The sequence below is a fragment of the Cervus elaphus genome, chromosome 26 (assembly GCF_910594005.1).
Source record: "Cervus elaphus chromosome 26, mCerEla1.1, whole genome shotgun sequence".
In the NCBI taxonomy this organism is placed as follows: Eukaryota; Metazoa; Chordata; class Mammalia; order Artiodactyla; family Cervidae; genus Cervus; species Cervus elaphus.
The window spans coordinates 20,739,799-20,755,725 of record NC_057840.1 but is presented as its reverse complement, the minus strand read 5'-3'; the positions used below and the strand labels follow the sequence as shown (position 1 = coordinate 20,755,725).

General features: G+C 35.7%; 1 pseudogene; it reads left to right on the top strand.

Moving 5' to 3' along the window:
• The first annotated feature begins 10,668 nt into the window (after window positions 1–10,668).
• Window positions 10,669–10,842, top strand: LOC122684532 (annotated as a pseudogene).
• Window positions 10,843–15,927: the final 5,085 nt, after the last annotated feature.

The window sequence follows — 15,927 nt, the reverse complement described above, 5'->3', positions numbered from 1 at the left end:
AGAAATTTTGCTGTTCTTTCAGGAATCAGTCTTGTGCTGCCTTTTGTTCAACATCTAAAAGTGATTTCACATATTTTTTTCCAGTTTTTTAGTTGCTGATGACAGGAGGCCTACTGTGATACCAGTTCCTTCATCATGGCTACAAGCAAAATTTATTTGCTCTACTCTTTTTTAATCTTGACAACAAATAAATCTATTTACATGTATATGTTTTTAGAGACTTAACATTAAACCAAATGGCATAAACTTTGCAGCAAGCAGAATCACTTAAGATTCATCTCACACCTTCCTCCTCACCCCAAACTGCTGAGGATTTGGTAATCTTAAAAGCAGAATCATTTGAATGCTCAGATATTTGCATGCAAATTTTTATTTTGTTCCTTTTGTTCTGCTCAGCGGTTGTCAAATTTTACCGTGCATAAAAATGACTATACAAATCAATGATCCCCTACTTAATGGAATAGTTAAAGGTTGTTCTAGGATAGTTTTAACATAATGTATTCAATTTTAGCCCCAATGTAAAATGTGAGTTTGTTGTATGTCTTTTGTAGATGCTGGGCTGGACTACATTCTGATTTGTTTTTCCTGAGAAAACTATCAAGGACACCTCATGGATAGGAAATTCTGTGGATAGGAAATTTTGTGTGTGGAGTACTTATAGAGAAAAAAATCCACAAAGGGAAATCTAGAACTGAGATAGTAGATCTTAGAAAGAAAAATATAATCTATGCCTTAATTTCTCTTCCAATCTAGATTGAAGAGTATATATGTATATGAAGATGCTCTAGAAAAGCAGAGTTAAAAATATTCACCCACCCATGGAGGAAAATGAATGAAAATGTCTCATCTTATCACCATATGCCACTGTGAATGTATTTGTATCCTTAGTATTTGTTTTCCTGTTGCTGTTTCTCAATAATCTTTTTGATTATTTGAGCTTCCAAGCAGCTTTCAAAGAATTCTTTAGTTTTTTCCAAAGTTTAGCTTGAAATAGTGATAGACTTACAGAAAAAATCTGATAGTGCAAAGAATTCTAACTTTGACTCAGATTCCCCCAATTATATATTATCTTATTTGCTTTCTGTGTATATGGAGAATCCCAGGGACGGCGGAGCCTGGTGGGCTGCCGTCTATGGGGTCACATAGCGCCAGACACGACTGAAGTGACTCAGCAGCAGCAGCAGCATCATATATGTATATGTGTAATTTTTCTGAATTTTTGAGAATAAATTACAAACATAGTAACATTATCCTTAAATGCTTTCATGCCCAGTCACTCAGTCATGTCCAATTCTTCACGATCCCATGGACTGCAGCTCACCAGGCTCCTCTGTCCATGGAATTCTCTAGGCAAGCATCCTGGAATGGGTTGCCATTTCCTACTCCAAGAGATCTTCCCATCCCATGGATCCAACTCATGTCTCCTGTATCATAGGTGGATTTTTTACCACTAGTGCTACCTGGGAAACCCAAATGCTTTCATGCTGTTTTCTTAAAAATAAGCATACTCTTGTATATAACCACTGTACCTGATCTAGGATCCAATCCAGAGTCATAATTTCCTTTTGTCTTTAATCTTTAATCTATGTATTTAATCTTTTTTAATCTAGTACAGTTCCTTAATCTTTCTGACTCTTATGATCTTGGTCGTTTTGTAGAATGTACATCATTTATTTTCAAGGACATCCCCCAACTTGGCTTTGTCTGACATTTCCTCACTAGATTCAGGCTGTACATTTTTGGCAGGAATATCACAAAAATAACCTAGGTGCATCACATCAGGACGTTGCCATATGGTGACCAGCTCCACTTAATTTTTGAGGAAGAACATTTTTATCATGATTTACAAGGTCCCACATGATCTGGCCTCTGCTCAGCATTAGACTTCACTCACTGAGCTATCTCCTCTCACTCTATGATCCGGCACTGGACATACCTGTTACTTAAAGAAAAGTGTTGCTGGAAAAACGCCAGCTTCTACAATGGTTACTGTCTCTAGTGAGATCTAACATATGTTAAAGTTATGTTTTAATTTGGCACACAGCATGTTCAATGATGGCTACTCGCCTAGTATGAGAAATGGAGAAGAAACCTTTGGATACAAAGCAGATGATATCTCCTTCTGTTTTGTAATATATTCTGGCATTATTGCTATTTTTTTTTTTCTGTTTGTTCTCTTTTGATGGGATGGGAGTGGGCTAAAGCCATAGGAGGAAAAATGTGGTATGTATGTGTAGTATGTACTATTTTACCTTTGTTTTGTAAGGAAAGTTGAACTGTTTTTGAAAACATGAATAAATGGTGGAAAATGCTAAAAAAAAAAAAAAAAAAAGCTCCTTGAAAATACCATGTTCTCCCACTTGCCTGGTGGCACAGTGGGTAAGAATCTGCCTGCCAATGCAGGACACCTGGGTTCGATCCCTGATCCAGGAAGATCCTACATGCCACGGAGCAACTGAGCCCCTGAACCACGACTACTGAGCCCGAGCTCTAGAGCTTGGGAGCCGCAACTACTGCTAGAGCCGCTGCTCTGCAGCAAGGAAAAGCCACAATAAGTCCCGCGTACGGCAACAGAGTAGCCCCCTCCCAACTAGAGAAAGCCCACGCAAAGCAACGAAGATCCAGTGTAGCCAAAAGTAAATAAGTTTAAAAAACCCCCAAATATCGTGTTCTCTGAGGTCCTTTGTACTTATGACCTACCTGACCTACTTCTCCCTTACCCCTCCCAGCTCCCTATTTACCTAGCTGATTTCATCATCTGTCAACTCTTCATTCCCTGGAATAGTTTTCCTGTCTTTGTTCCCCTACCAGCTCTAACCCTAGCAAGTCCTTTGACAATTTGAAGTCCTTGTTTTATGTTTATCATCCCTGGTAGACACTAAATTTAAAAAGAGTGATATTGATATATTCTTAGCACCTAAAATCCTACTACTGTATTTGGCACATAGAACATTTTAAAATAAAATTTTGAGTAAATTTCCTTTAGGGTGTAATTCTTTGGGATGTTTGGGAAGAGGAAGTTCCGGTGTAAAAATTAAGGCTGCAGGCAGTGAATTAAAGCTGAATTTGTACCTACTTCTACCACTTCTTAGTTCAGTAACCTTGGACAAGTTCATCAATCTTCATGGATCTCTTTTTTTCTTATCTGGAAAAGTGAAAATAATGACTCTTATTTGGGATTAAATGAGTCAGTGTATGACAAATGGTCAGTATAAACGCAGATAACTTGAATAGCGCTCCATAAGCAATGGCTACTAATATACTTGTTATGAGTCTGCTGTGCACACTTGGACCATAATGTGAAAAGAAGCGTAAAAACCTGAAGCCACAGTGGAGGAAGCGGCATCTAACAGGTAGAAACCTTAAAGCAAAAGCAACCTCAGGGAGGCGGAACAGTCCCACGTGCAGTCTTTCTGTTCCTGCTTCGGCATTCTCTTGCGAGAGTCAACTTTGAAGTGAAGGGTTTTTGTTTATTGCACTTAAAGGTAATATGATAAATGCCAACTCTGGGACAGTGATGATTAAACAAAAGACAAAAGGCTTGGTGTGATCAAGCCTACTCAATCCAGAGTGTGACATCATGCTGGAGGGCCCACTTCCCGAGTAATGTATGCCTAATCCATGGTAAGACTGTCTGGTTGGTATCTTTATTCTCTGTATCAGAAAGTGAGCGTATGTGACACAGAAAAGCATTACGCAGTGCTTTAAAGTATGGGCTCAGAAGTCAAAATGCCTTTGAGACCTTGGACATGTGTGACATCCAATGTGCCATTTTTTTTTTTAATCGCTAAAATCATTAGAAGAATAGTTTCTAGGTTGTGAAGATTAAATGAGCTAGTCTGTGTAAACTGCTCAGCCTTGACAGAGTAAGCATTCAAACATGCTAGCTATTATTTTTCTGCATGTGAGTACATGTGTTTGTGTGTATGCAGCTATAGTCAGTGTCTCTGGTCTTTAAGGGAGACACATCATGCAGTGATGTCCTTGTTTTTCAGCTTTATGGAAACATCCTGGTCTATTGGTTTAGCATCCATGTGTAGATTGATTTTCTCAAATATGCTCATTTGCAGATTTAACATTCTTCATCAGAGAAGCACTGTATTTTTTAATGCTTTGTTTTGGATACAGTAGAGGCATCTGATTGGAAATATGCCAAATTTTCTGTCATAAGCCTATAATCAGCAGCTGGTATTCTTGGCTAAATATTTGTGGTAATGTTAATGTGAAGTCTTTCAGTGTTTAATAAACAAATAAAAAGATATAAATAAATTTAACTTATGGAAGTGAAGTTTTCTAAATAATTTCTTAAACTATTTCAAGATTATTGTCTGCAATACACATTAGTTCTTTAGTCAATACATTATATGCTTAGGTTTGTAGAATGTAGCTTTATTTCATTCTTTTTCCCTGGAAAGAAAATATTTGGATATGCTTATTCCGAATGGTCTGGGAAAATATTTGTCTTCAAATCCTCCAAGATCAGAACTTTTACATCCAGTAATTGTAGTCTCAGCCAGTTTTATTTGTGTTTTCCCAGAAAAAGGTAATGTTATTTTTAATGGGTTTAGTAGAACCATTTTTGCATATACTATCTTTTTTTAAAAAATGTTTTTAAAAGAACTATATACTTTTTACAATTCCAAGAACTCAACTGCTGTGAAATTCTGTGCTATCGAGGAGAAAAAAACAAAGCATGTAGAGAGATTTTCATACACTTGCTCATTTATATTAATTTAAAGAGAAATATTCCATATGGTTCTGAAACCTTAAAATGCAGTTAAATCACCAGACACAGAAAAACTCTCTTTGTCTTCCTAATGTACTCTTGTTTCTGGTTGAATCAAGACTAGAAATCAAATTTTCTAAAGCAAATTTCTCTTGTCTTTGTGCTTGCAGAAATTTATAACTCCTAATTCTATTCTGCATTCTCAACAAATGCTTAGAGTACCTGGGATAATTTTAGGATTCACTATTCTTATTACATCCAAAATATGAGGATATATTAATGAGAATATTTAGTGGAGTTTCACAGTCTGAGTCATTATGCAATAAAATTTTATTGCCTTAAAATGCAAATTCAAAAATTCAGGTTATACAGAATTTTCCATTAGTGAATAATTGAGCATTAGCTAGCAGGGTGATAGGTATTCTTCAAAATACATTATTTTGAAGAAATAAATGAATAGATAGAAATTTGCTAATATTTATTATGATACTATTTTCTATAATCCGATAGAGATAAGCATAGCAAACCAAAATCCAACTTTGGGGCTATAAATCTGATACTGAAATAATAAAGTACTGATTTAAAAATGTTATTTAAATAACTCTCCATATATGTTTTTTGTGTGCGTTTTGAAAAAAATTATCATAAGTTAGATTAAATTCTAGTCTTTTTGGATAGAAGTATTTGGTACATGTTTTTTAACCAGAAATAGAAACCAGTATTATGACATATAACCTAATGAGCAAGGTAAAATATTCACAATTGAGAAATATGCTAACCATAAATTTAATTTCTCTGTGATGGCACTGCACTGTGGGGAAATCATTATTTTTTAGTAAAATAGATAATACTCCTTGAATACGTTGGCTTCAGAACACACAGAGTTTCTCTCAAAATTGGCATTTCTCATTAGTAGAGAACATTTATCTCAACCTGTGGAATTGGCTTAATAATGTGAAAAAGCTCTGCTTTTTATCAGCTTCAAAATGGGTGTGGTAATAAAATGAAGCTTCTTATTTCAGTAATTATAGTTGATATAGGTCAATTTTTTTAAAGATATGATGATTCCCCCAAAATGGGGTTAAATTTATCTGCTTAATTTTTAAAACGAAGAGCATTATGAAATATAGTCATTATTTTCAACTCTTTTCCCATGATATTGTATAAAGAACATATACTGTCATGCCTAGCATTTGATTGATATTTTACATTTTCAAAGGGCTTTAAAATATATAATTACATTTGATTCTTAACACATACTTTGGAGTAAACTAGCATAGATACTGTTAGCCAGATTTTATAGATAATATATTATTTTAGATGTACATGTTATTTTCTTCCCTAGCAGACGTATCTGTGTATGCATGAACAATATACATGTAAATGACAATATTTGTTCTACTGTAGAAATTACCAGTGGAGAAAGAAATGGCAACCCACTCCAGTATTCTTGCCTGGAGAACCCTGTGGACAGAGGAGCCTGGTGGGCTGCCATCTATGGGGTCGCACAGAGTCAGACATGACTGAAGCGACTTAGCAGCAGCAGCAGCAGCAATTACCAAAATTATATGAAAGCTCCAAATTCCATTAACATTAGAAAAATGATTTTATCACCTAACACTTAGGTTAAAAATTCATTCTATAAACATTTATTATTGAGAGGTCAAAAGCACTTTTGCTTATATCTAGTGGAAATTTAAAAAAAAGATCTACCAAAATTCTAACATTTACAGAAGTAAGGAAATCTTCTGGAATCTTTAGGAAGAATTCATGTATGAAAACACGATCGTAATCCATTCACTTAGCCAACAAATATGTTTGAACACAAACTGCATGCTGTCAGTATTCTAGGTACCGAGTCCATAGTAGGGAACAAAAACAGACAAAACTCCTGGTAATCATGGAGCTTGCATTGTTTCCTGGTCAAAACTGGCAAAAGTGATTTTCTGGGAAGTGTGTCCATAGGAAGGATCAATTTAAGTCTTAGTTAGGATCACATTCCTACTTTCTCTAACTGGCAGGTCCCCTAGCAGCCCTAGGAAGCAAATATTTAGGAAGAAAGAAACCAAATTTTACCCCATCTATGTAAACATGCAGACTGATTCCTAAATGTGTAACAGAAATGGCACTATTTCAGGAATGTTACACCAAAACATAAATTTACACACTAACAACTGATAAACAATATTGAAGAAATGTTTGTTCTTTCTATACTTAGAGAATGGAGCCTGCAAATACCATCCCTTATCCAGAAATACTAGAGTGTTAGAAATCTAATCTAAATCCCATTTCCAGGTGGAAGATCAGGTTAAATCTTGTCTCAGTAAAAGAGATAATGACTATGGACAGTTTGCAACAATCTCAACTAGACACAGAAATGGAAAAACAAAAAATCAACATCTTTCCAACTGACTCTATCATTTGGCTGATTATTTGGGGATATCTTTAAGGTCCTTTCCCAGGAGACTTCCTATACAAATAAAAACTTCAATTTAAAACACTGAATAAAAACACACTGAAGATACAGCTGGTTTGCTTAGAAAGCATTTCTAATGATAAAGAACAAAAGTGAAAAAAGAGACTATTTCCAATGATATTTATTGTTTGACCTTCTTTATGGGCTTTGATCTCTGGTATTTGTATTTGCAAATGTTCTTCGTCCCTCCTCTTTTCTCACCTTGAACTATTGTCATCTTACAATTAAGAACTGAAAAGCTACAGGACATAGGGAGGTGATGCAGTCATGTTAGCTTGGGCCATCCAAACTTTTTGAGAAAGATAAGAAGCCAGCTTCATTCTCAAGATGTTCAGAGTCACAGAAACTTCTTTGCAACCTATGGTAATATTTAAGGACTCATAAAACTGGGGAAGTGAGCCTAACTAAATCTCTAATTCTATTTGTGAAGGCATAAAACAGCTAGTTCTCATGTATCACATAAAAGCTAAAACACTTTTCTAGCTTCAAGCTAAATAACCTTGTTCTCTTTAAAGTTTCTTACTGTGAAATATTTCAGAAATGCCAAAAGGTATAAAATGCTTACTGTAATAAACATCCCCAAATCTACCACCTGGTATAAAAATGTTAAACATTATCTATATAATTGAGTATTTGTCTTTCTCTCAGTACAATTCTCTTTTCTCTCCCCCAGCCACTAAAATAGTATCAGACCAAGTGTATCTGTTTCCTGGGTGGTGCTAGTGGTAAAGAACCTGCCCGCCAATGCAGGAGACATAAGAGATGTGGGTTGGATCCCTGGATTTGGAAGATCCCCTAGAGGAGGGCATGGCAGCCACTCCAGTATTCCTGCCTGGAGAATCCCATGGACAGAGATGCCTGGTGGGCTACAGTTCATAGGGTCCCAAAGATTTGAACATGACTGAAGCAACTTAGCACACACGCATCAAGTGTATCTCTGTGCAACTTTGTTTTTTGCAATGTAATGTTTTGGAGATATTGTTATTGAACCAAATTGCTCTCCAAATTGGTAGAACCAACTTATATAACTACATCCTTCATTGTGTATTTTTTTTAAAAATGTACAGGTATTTAATACTATTTATATCAAACAGGTACTATTTATATCAAACAGGAAAGGATAGAGAATCAGAACTGAAAAATAATGAATCCTTTTTCCCCTTTTTTCTTTCCCTACTTGATCTAATTTATTGGGGGTGGGGAATGGAAGAAAGATGACTAGAAAGTGATATCATTTCTGCTGGATACTAAATTTTCTGTCAAATTGGTGCTTACATTCTTTACGTTTTGTTCTCAATATTGAAACAAAACAAAATCAAACAATGATAATGACCAAGAATCTCATAACTGAAAGTGACATGGACATGACTTCTGGTTTATTATTATATATTTAGACTACATATTTTAGGATCGTAGAATAATGATATTTGAATTCACTGTACCTGACTAGTTGAGTTGCCACATATTAGTGATGTGAAGACAAAGGAACAAAGAGGCTACAATCAGCACTTTGATGTCTGTTTGGGACAAGCACTTGAGCCACTGAAAAAGACAAATGACAAACGCTTATTCCCGATTCTACATTAAACAGTACTATCTATAATTTATGATGTATATCTCACTTAATTCTATTATTCGACGGTTTTTAAACTTATTTGTTACCATCTGAATCAGGCTTCCCTGGTGGCTCAGATGGTAAAGATAAAGAATCTGCCAAGAGACCTGGGTTTGATCCCTGGGTTGGGAAATCCCCTGGAGAAGGGCATGGCAACCCACTCCAGTATTCTTGCCTGGAGAATCCCATGGACAGAGGAGCCTGGTGGGCTACAGTCCATGGGGTCACAAAAAGAGTTGGACAAGACTTAGCGACTAAAAAGCAACAAAATATATAAAATACATTACGTATAATACATAATGTATATTATATACATAATCTTTGAGTGCGATATATTCATTGGTGTGATGTTCAAATGCATGGTTAAGGTGATAGGCAGGTACCTTTTCCTTGTTGAGTCTTAATATTCATGGGGTTGCAAAGAGTTGAACCCGACTGAGCCACTCACACACACACACACACACACACACACACACACACACACACACCCCATCTGAATCACTGTAGATTCAAAATATAGGGAAGTATCTTTTCTCATTTTACAACACATTGTTCATTATGTGTTCAGTGAATGAGATCTGTCTTTATATTCTCACATTTCTCACATGCAAAAACATCACTACCCCTGAGTTATCTTTAAAGAGGATTTTTGACCTAATATTTCTGATAATGATGGAGAACTTTTATAAGAAATCGTTCATCTACACTTGGAAACTTTCGTTCCTAATATGAAAGTGAAAGTGATAGATGCTCAGTCCTGTCTGACTCTTTGCAATGCCATGGACTGTAGCCTACCAGGCTCCTCTGTCCATGGGGTTCTCCAAACAAGAATACTGGAGTGGGCTGCAATTCCCTTCTTCAGTTCCTAGTACAGGAACAGAATGAAATCAAAGTAGCTTTGGGGAAACTTGCACATTTGGAAGCATTTAGCTATTTAAGATAATCTTAAACTTGGAGGCTGACATATTTCTAATTTTTGGCTTCTCTGGCTCTTCAGGATCCATAAAAAATGGCCCTGTCCCATCACTAGCCATGGGAAGCATTATGTTCTAGTGTTTATATTGCATCTGGGTTGCTTCTGAACTACTGATCAAAACCTTGACTTGGTGGTTTTCATATAATTTTCACAGAAACATTAAGAACAGATGTATGGGCCAATCAAAAGGCAGAAAATATGTAAATATGACAATTAAATCAGCATAAATAAAAGAGTAGTCTACATTTTTCCTGATTACCGCAAAGAAATATAAGATCATTATTTACTCATTGGTATAGAAATATGTTCTAAAATAAAAACAAAAGTGACATGCCTATACTTTTTACAATCTTACATAATTCAATGGTATTAATGGAAATTACTATAACTAAACTATATGCTTTTTCTAAAATATAATCAGTATCAATTTATTTAACATCTACTTCAATATAAAAATGATTTCAATACACGGATCACATGTCAAATGTTAAAAATTATTGTATATCTGTATAAAGTATATGAATATAATTTAAGCAATTTAATAAATTCTCTAAGTAAATTTTCATCAAATGTGCAAGTTAGAAAATATTTTGAAATGCGCAGTAAGGAGCAGTTACTTTTGATATTAGTTTTCTCCTACTCTACATCACAATTTCAGGTCGTGAGAGGATTTTAAAAGTAAAAATGTCCTTCAAGATTAAATTCAGCTACTTATTTCAGAGATCAGACAGACAGCTGCATAGTTAATTGAGAAACAAATAATCTCATTTTAGTTAACTGACCTCTGGTTCTTTGGTACCTATTATTTAGTACCTGTGAAAGGGTACAAAATAAAATTCTAAATATTTTCTTCTTTGATCACAAGTCAAAGCTTAATCACTTCTCGGCCTTTTGGCTAAGATCAAGTGTAGTACAAGTCAAAGCTTGCTTGTCTGGCAGTGAAGGGAGAAATTTCAATGATCCATTAAACTTTATAGTTGTCAAGCATGAATTCAATTACTTCTTTACTTTCTATGTTTCCTGTTGATACAGACAATAGGAATGAAGTGGAATGAAAGGCTCATAAAAAGTAATCAAAACCAGGGGGCAGAAATAAGCAGTACTTGCAGACAAACAGGTTTCTTGGTATTTTTTTCATTGCCAACAATGACCAACTTTAATTTTAGGTCATGTGCAAGTCAAATGATCTGTGTGTGTTTTTAAAAAATTTACTTTCAAACCAAATGTGGGAAGCCTCTTTATATCTGACTGATTCCTGACATCTGCCTTATTTCAAACTCAGCTGCTGAAGAATTGTAATACTTATTATATACTATCATGCTGATCAGACTTTCTTGAGTAGCAAAATTTCAGTTAATCTCCTTTTCATCCTTCTTACATCCCTTAACTACAACTTCTTCATTCCACCCATATATGTAATTCTCACTATATGAGACATTTGAGGAAATTTGTTACTTATTTATAACTAATATGAAGGTTTGAAAGATATTTATTAATTGGTAATTTGGTGAAGGAGTACTGGGGCAAGAGGAAACTGAAGGGACGACTTCAGATATACATGGGATTCTTCATGTTTGGCAGTTTCTGATTCAAATAATAAGTGGGCAATATTAATATAGAATAATAGCTTACATATACCTTAATTATTGAATTTATTCTACTATGCATTATGACAACTAAAATCAACTCTATTGAGGTATAATTTACATCAATAAACTATGACGTAAAAAATTCACACTGTACTCATTTTATCTGTATAGTGTGAATTATGACAAATGTAAGCATCTGTGCAACTACTCAAATCAAATTATACTTGACGAGGTATAATTTACATCAATAAACTATGACATAAAAAACTCACACTGTACTCATTTTATCTGTATAGTGTGAATTATGACAAATGTAAGCATCTGTGCAACTACTCAAATCAAGTTGTAGGGCACGTCCATCACATCATCAGGTTCTCTCCTGTCCCTTTCACGTCAGTTCCATACATTTCCCTTCTCAGCCCCAGGCCACTACTGATACGTTTTCTGTCACTACAGATTAATTTTGCCTGCTATAGAATTATATTTAAGTGGAATTCTGGAAGACAGACTTTTAAGGCTGGCTTCTTGAGCGCACTGTAATATCCTCACAATTCATCCATGTTGTTGCATGTATCAAGAGTTTTTTGTTTTACTGCAATTATTGAATTAATATACCAAAAATGTTTATTCATTCCCCTATGCATAGACACCAGAATTGTTCCCAGTTTGGCTACTGTGAATAAATCTGTTATGAATATTGTTGAATATATCTTTTAATGGATATATATTTGGGGTAAATACTTAGAAATGGTCAAAAAGTAGGTATATATTTGACTTTATAAGAAACTGTAAAAAGTTCTCCAAAGTGGTTGTAAAAATTTATATTTCCATCAGCAATGAATGAGAGTTCCAATAGCTCCATATGTTTTCAACAGTTGTTCTGGGATTTTTTTTTAAATGTAAATCATTCTTGTGGGTATGTAATGGTATGTTATTGTGGCATTAATCTGCACTCTCCTGATTACAAAGGATACAGAGTATTTTGTAGTCTCCCTTTTGGCTATTGGTCTCATTTGCTTTTTGTTTTTGCCTTCCTCCTTTCCTATTTTCAATTGATTTTTAGTATTCTACTTTATTTTCTATTAGGTTATTAGGTATATACCTCACAGCTTTATTTTTAGGCAATCTCTCTACTCAAGAGATTACAATTTTTAACCTTCACCTTTTCACAATTGACAACCAAATATTATACCAATATTTGAGACAATATGATTAAAAAATACTATATTCATTTCTCTACTCTTGCTCTTTGCAGTATTATTTTCATACATTTAAATCTACAATATAGTATTATTATATCTTAGGTACCAATCTTATTTTAAAGAAACCATAGAAAGAAAAAATTATTACTTACCCACATATTTGTGGGTAAAGAAAAATCTTCTTTCTGTAAATTCAAATCTCCATTTGGTATCATTTTCTTCAGGTTGAAGAAAAGTGACAAATTCTCTCTGCTTTTGTTTGTGCTAAAATGCCTTTTGTTATCTTAATAAGGACATGTTCACTGGATATAGACTTCTAGGCTGGCAGTTTTCTTTTTTCTTTTATTGCATTAAAGTTGTCATCCCATAGCCTTCTAGCTTATAATTCAGTTCAATGATCATTCTTATTTTTGTTCTCCTGTATGTAATATGTTTTTCTTCCTTTGTTTCAAAAGATAGTTTCTATATTACTGGTTTTCAAAAAATGATGAAATATGCCTTGTATGTAGCCCATTCAGAGAATTCTTCATTTTAGCTTTTTCCAGTTAGATTCAGTTCAGTCGCTCAGTCATGTCAGACTATTTGCGACCCCATGAACCGCAGCACGCCAGGCCTCCCTGTCCATCACCAACCCCCAGAGTCCACCCCAACCCATGTCCATCGAGTTGATGATGCCATCCAACCATCTCATCCTCTGTTGTCCCCTTCTCCTCCTGCCCTCAATCTTTCCCAGAATCAGGGTCTTTTCCAGTGAGGTGGCATCAGGTGGCCAAAGTATCGGAGTTTCAGCTTCAACATCAGTCCTTCCAATGAACACCCAGGACTGATCTCCTTTAGGATGGACTGGTTGGATCTCCTTGCAGTCCAAGGGACTCTCAAGAGTCTTCTCCAACAACACAGTTCAAAAGCATCAATTCTTCAATGCTCAGCTTTCTTTATAGTCCAACTCTCACATTCATACATGACAACTGGAAAAACCACAGCCTTGACTAGATGGACCTTTGTTGGCAAAGTAATGTCTCTGCTTTTTAATATTCTGTCTAGATTGGTCATAACATTCCTTCCAAGGAGTAAGCGTCTATTAATTTCATGGCTACAGTCACCATCTGCAGTGATTTTGGAGCCCAGAAAAATAAAGTCTACCACTGTTTCCACTGTTTCCCCATCTATCTCCCATGAAGTGATGAGACCGGATGCCATGATCTTAGTTTTCTGAATTTAGCTTTAAATTTAGCTTTAAACCAACTTTTTCACTCTCCTCTTTCACTTTCATCAAGAGGCTCTTTAGTTCTTCTTCACTTTTTGCCATGAGTGGTGTCATCTGCATATCTGAGGTTATTGATATTTCTCCCGGCAATCTTGATTCCAGCTTGTGCCACTTCCAGCCCAGCGTTTCTCATGATGTACTCTGCATACAAGTTAAATAAGCAGGGTGACCATATACAGCCTTGATGTACTCCTTTTCCTGCTTGGAACCAGCCTGCTGTTCCATGTCCAATTCTAACTGTTGCTTCCTAACCTGCATACAGGTTTCTCAAGAGGCAGGTCAGGTGATTTGGTATTCCCATCTCTTTCAGGATGTTCCACAGTTTATTGTGATCCACACAGTCAAAGGCTTTGGCATAGTCAATCAAGCAGAAATAGATGTTATTCTGGAACTCTCTTGCTTTTTTGATGATCCAGCAGATGTTGGCAACTTGATCTCTGGTTTCTCTGCCTTTTCTAAAACCAGCTTGAACATCTGGAAGTTTACGGTTCATGTATTGCTGAAGCCTGGCTTGGAGAATTTTAAGCATTACTTTACTAGCGTGTGTGATGAGTGCAATTGTGCGGTAGTTTGAGCATTCTTTGGCATTGCCTTTCTTTGGGATTGGAATGAAAACTGACTTTTCCAGTCCTGTGGCCACTGCTGAGTTTTCCAAATTTGTTGGCATATTGACAGCACTTTCACAGCATCATCTTTCAGGATTTGAAATAGTTCAACTGGCATTCCATCACCTCCACTAGCTTTGTTCGTAGTGATGCTTCCTAAGGCCTATTTGACTTCACATTCCAGGATGTCTGGCTCTAGGTGAGTGATCACACCATCGTGATTATCTGGGTCATGAAGATCTTTTTTGTACATTAAGATCTGGGTCATGAAGATCTTTTTTGTACTTTCAACACTAATGCTTATAAAAGATTTATTTATTTATTTTTAATTGAAGGATAATTGCTTTACAATATTGCATTAGCTTCTGCCATACATCAGTATGAATTAGCCGTAGGTATACATATGTCCCCTGCCTCTTGAACCTCTTTCCCACCTCCTACCTTTTCCCACCCCTCGAGGTTGTTACAGAGCCCATCTGGGTTTCCTCAGTCACACAGCAAACGTCCACTGGCTATCTCTTTTACATATGGTAGTGTATATGCTTCCATGCTACTCTCTCCATTCATCCCCTGCATAGTCATTTTTTTCCAACTTGGCCAAAACGTCCACCACTCCATAGAAAAATCTTAAATAGCATGCTTATGGTTAGCATTAAGTTTTTGTTTGTATATGTTTGTACTACAAGTTGGAATTCCTACCTTTTGGAGTCAGAAAACCTGTCTGTGGCTTTTGGCTCCAACCTTTACTATTCATTGACCATGAACAATTTAACTTAAGCTTTGGTATCCAAAATAAGTGTAAAAAACCCCATTCCAGTATACTGATTCGACAGAATGATATGTGTGAAACTATTCTGTGCAAGGGCTTGCTCAGTGGGTAAAGAATCCGCCCACAATGCAGGAGACACAGGAGATCAGGTTCAGTCTCAGGGTTGGGAAGATCCCCTGGAGGAGGGCATGGCAACCCACTCCAGTATTCTTGCCTGGAGAATCCCATGAGCAGAGGAGCCTGTGAGGCTACAGTCCATGGGGTCACAAGAGTTGGACAAGACTTAGCAACTAAACAACAATAAAACAGATAAAATACATTATATATAATACATAATGTATGTTATATACATAATCTTTGAGTGTGATATATTCATTGGTGTGATATTCAAATGCATGGTTAAGATGATAGGCAGGTACCTTTTCCTTGTCGAGTTTTAATATTCCAGGGCAACAAAAATAAGGATATGTCTGAAAAATAAAGACATGTTTCTTTTCATCTTGAGTTTCCAGAAAATTCAAAGACAAATCAGAAAAACCTGCAGAAGGCAGGTAAGAAATGTGTAGCATTATTTGACACAAAATTAGGGCTATTTTGGGATTAGCTGGCTTATCACTATATATTCCCAGGTCCTATAAATCTATGTGTGGGAAGTCACACACTTTCATGCTTTCAAAAAAAGGTTAATGTTATAAAAGTGTT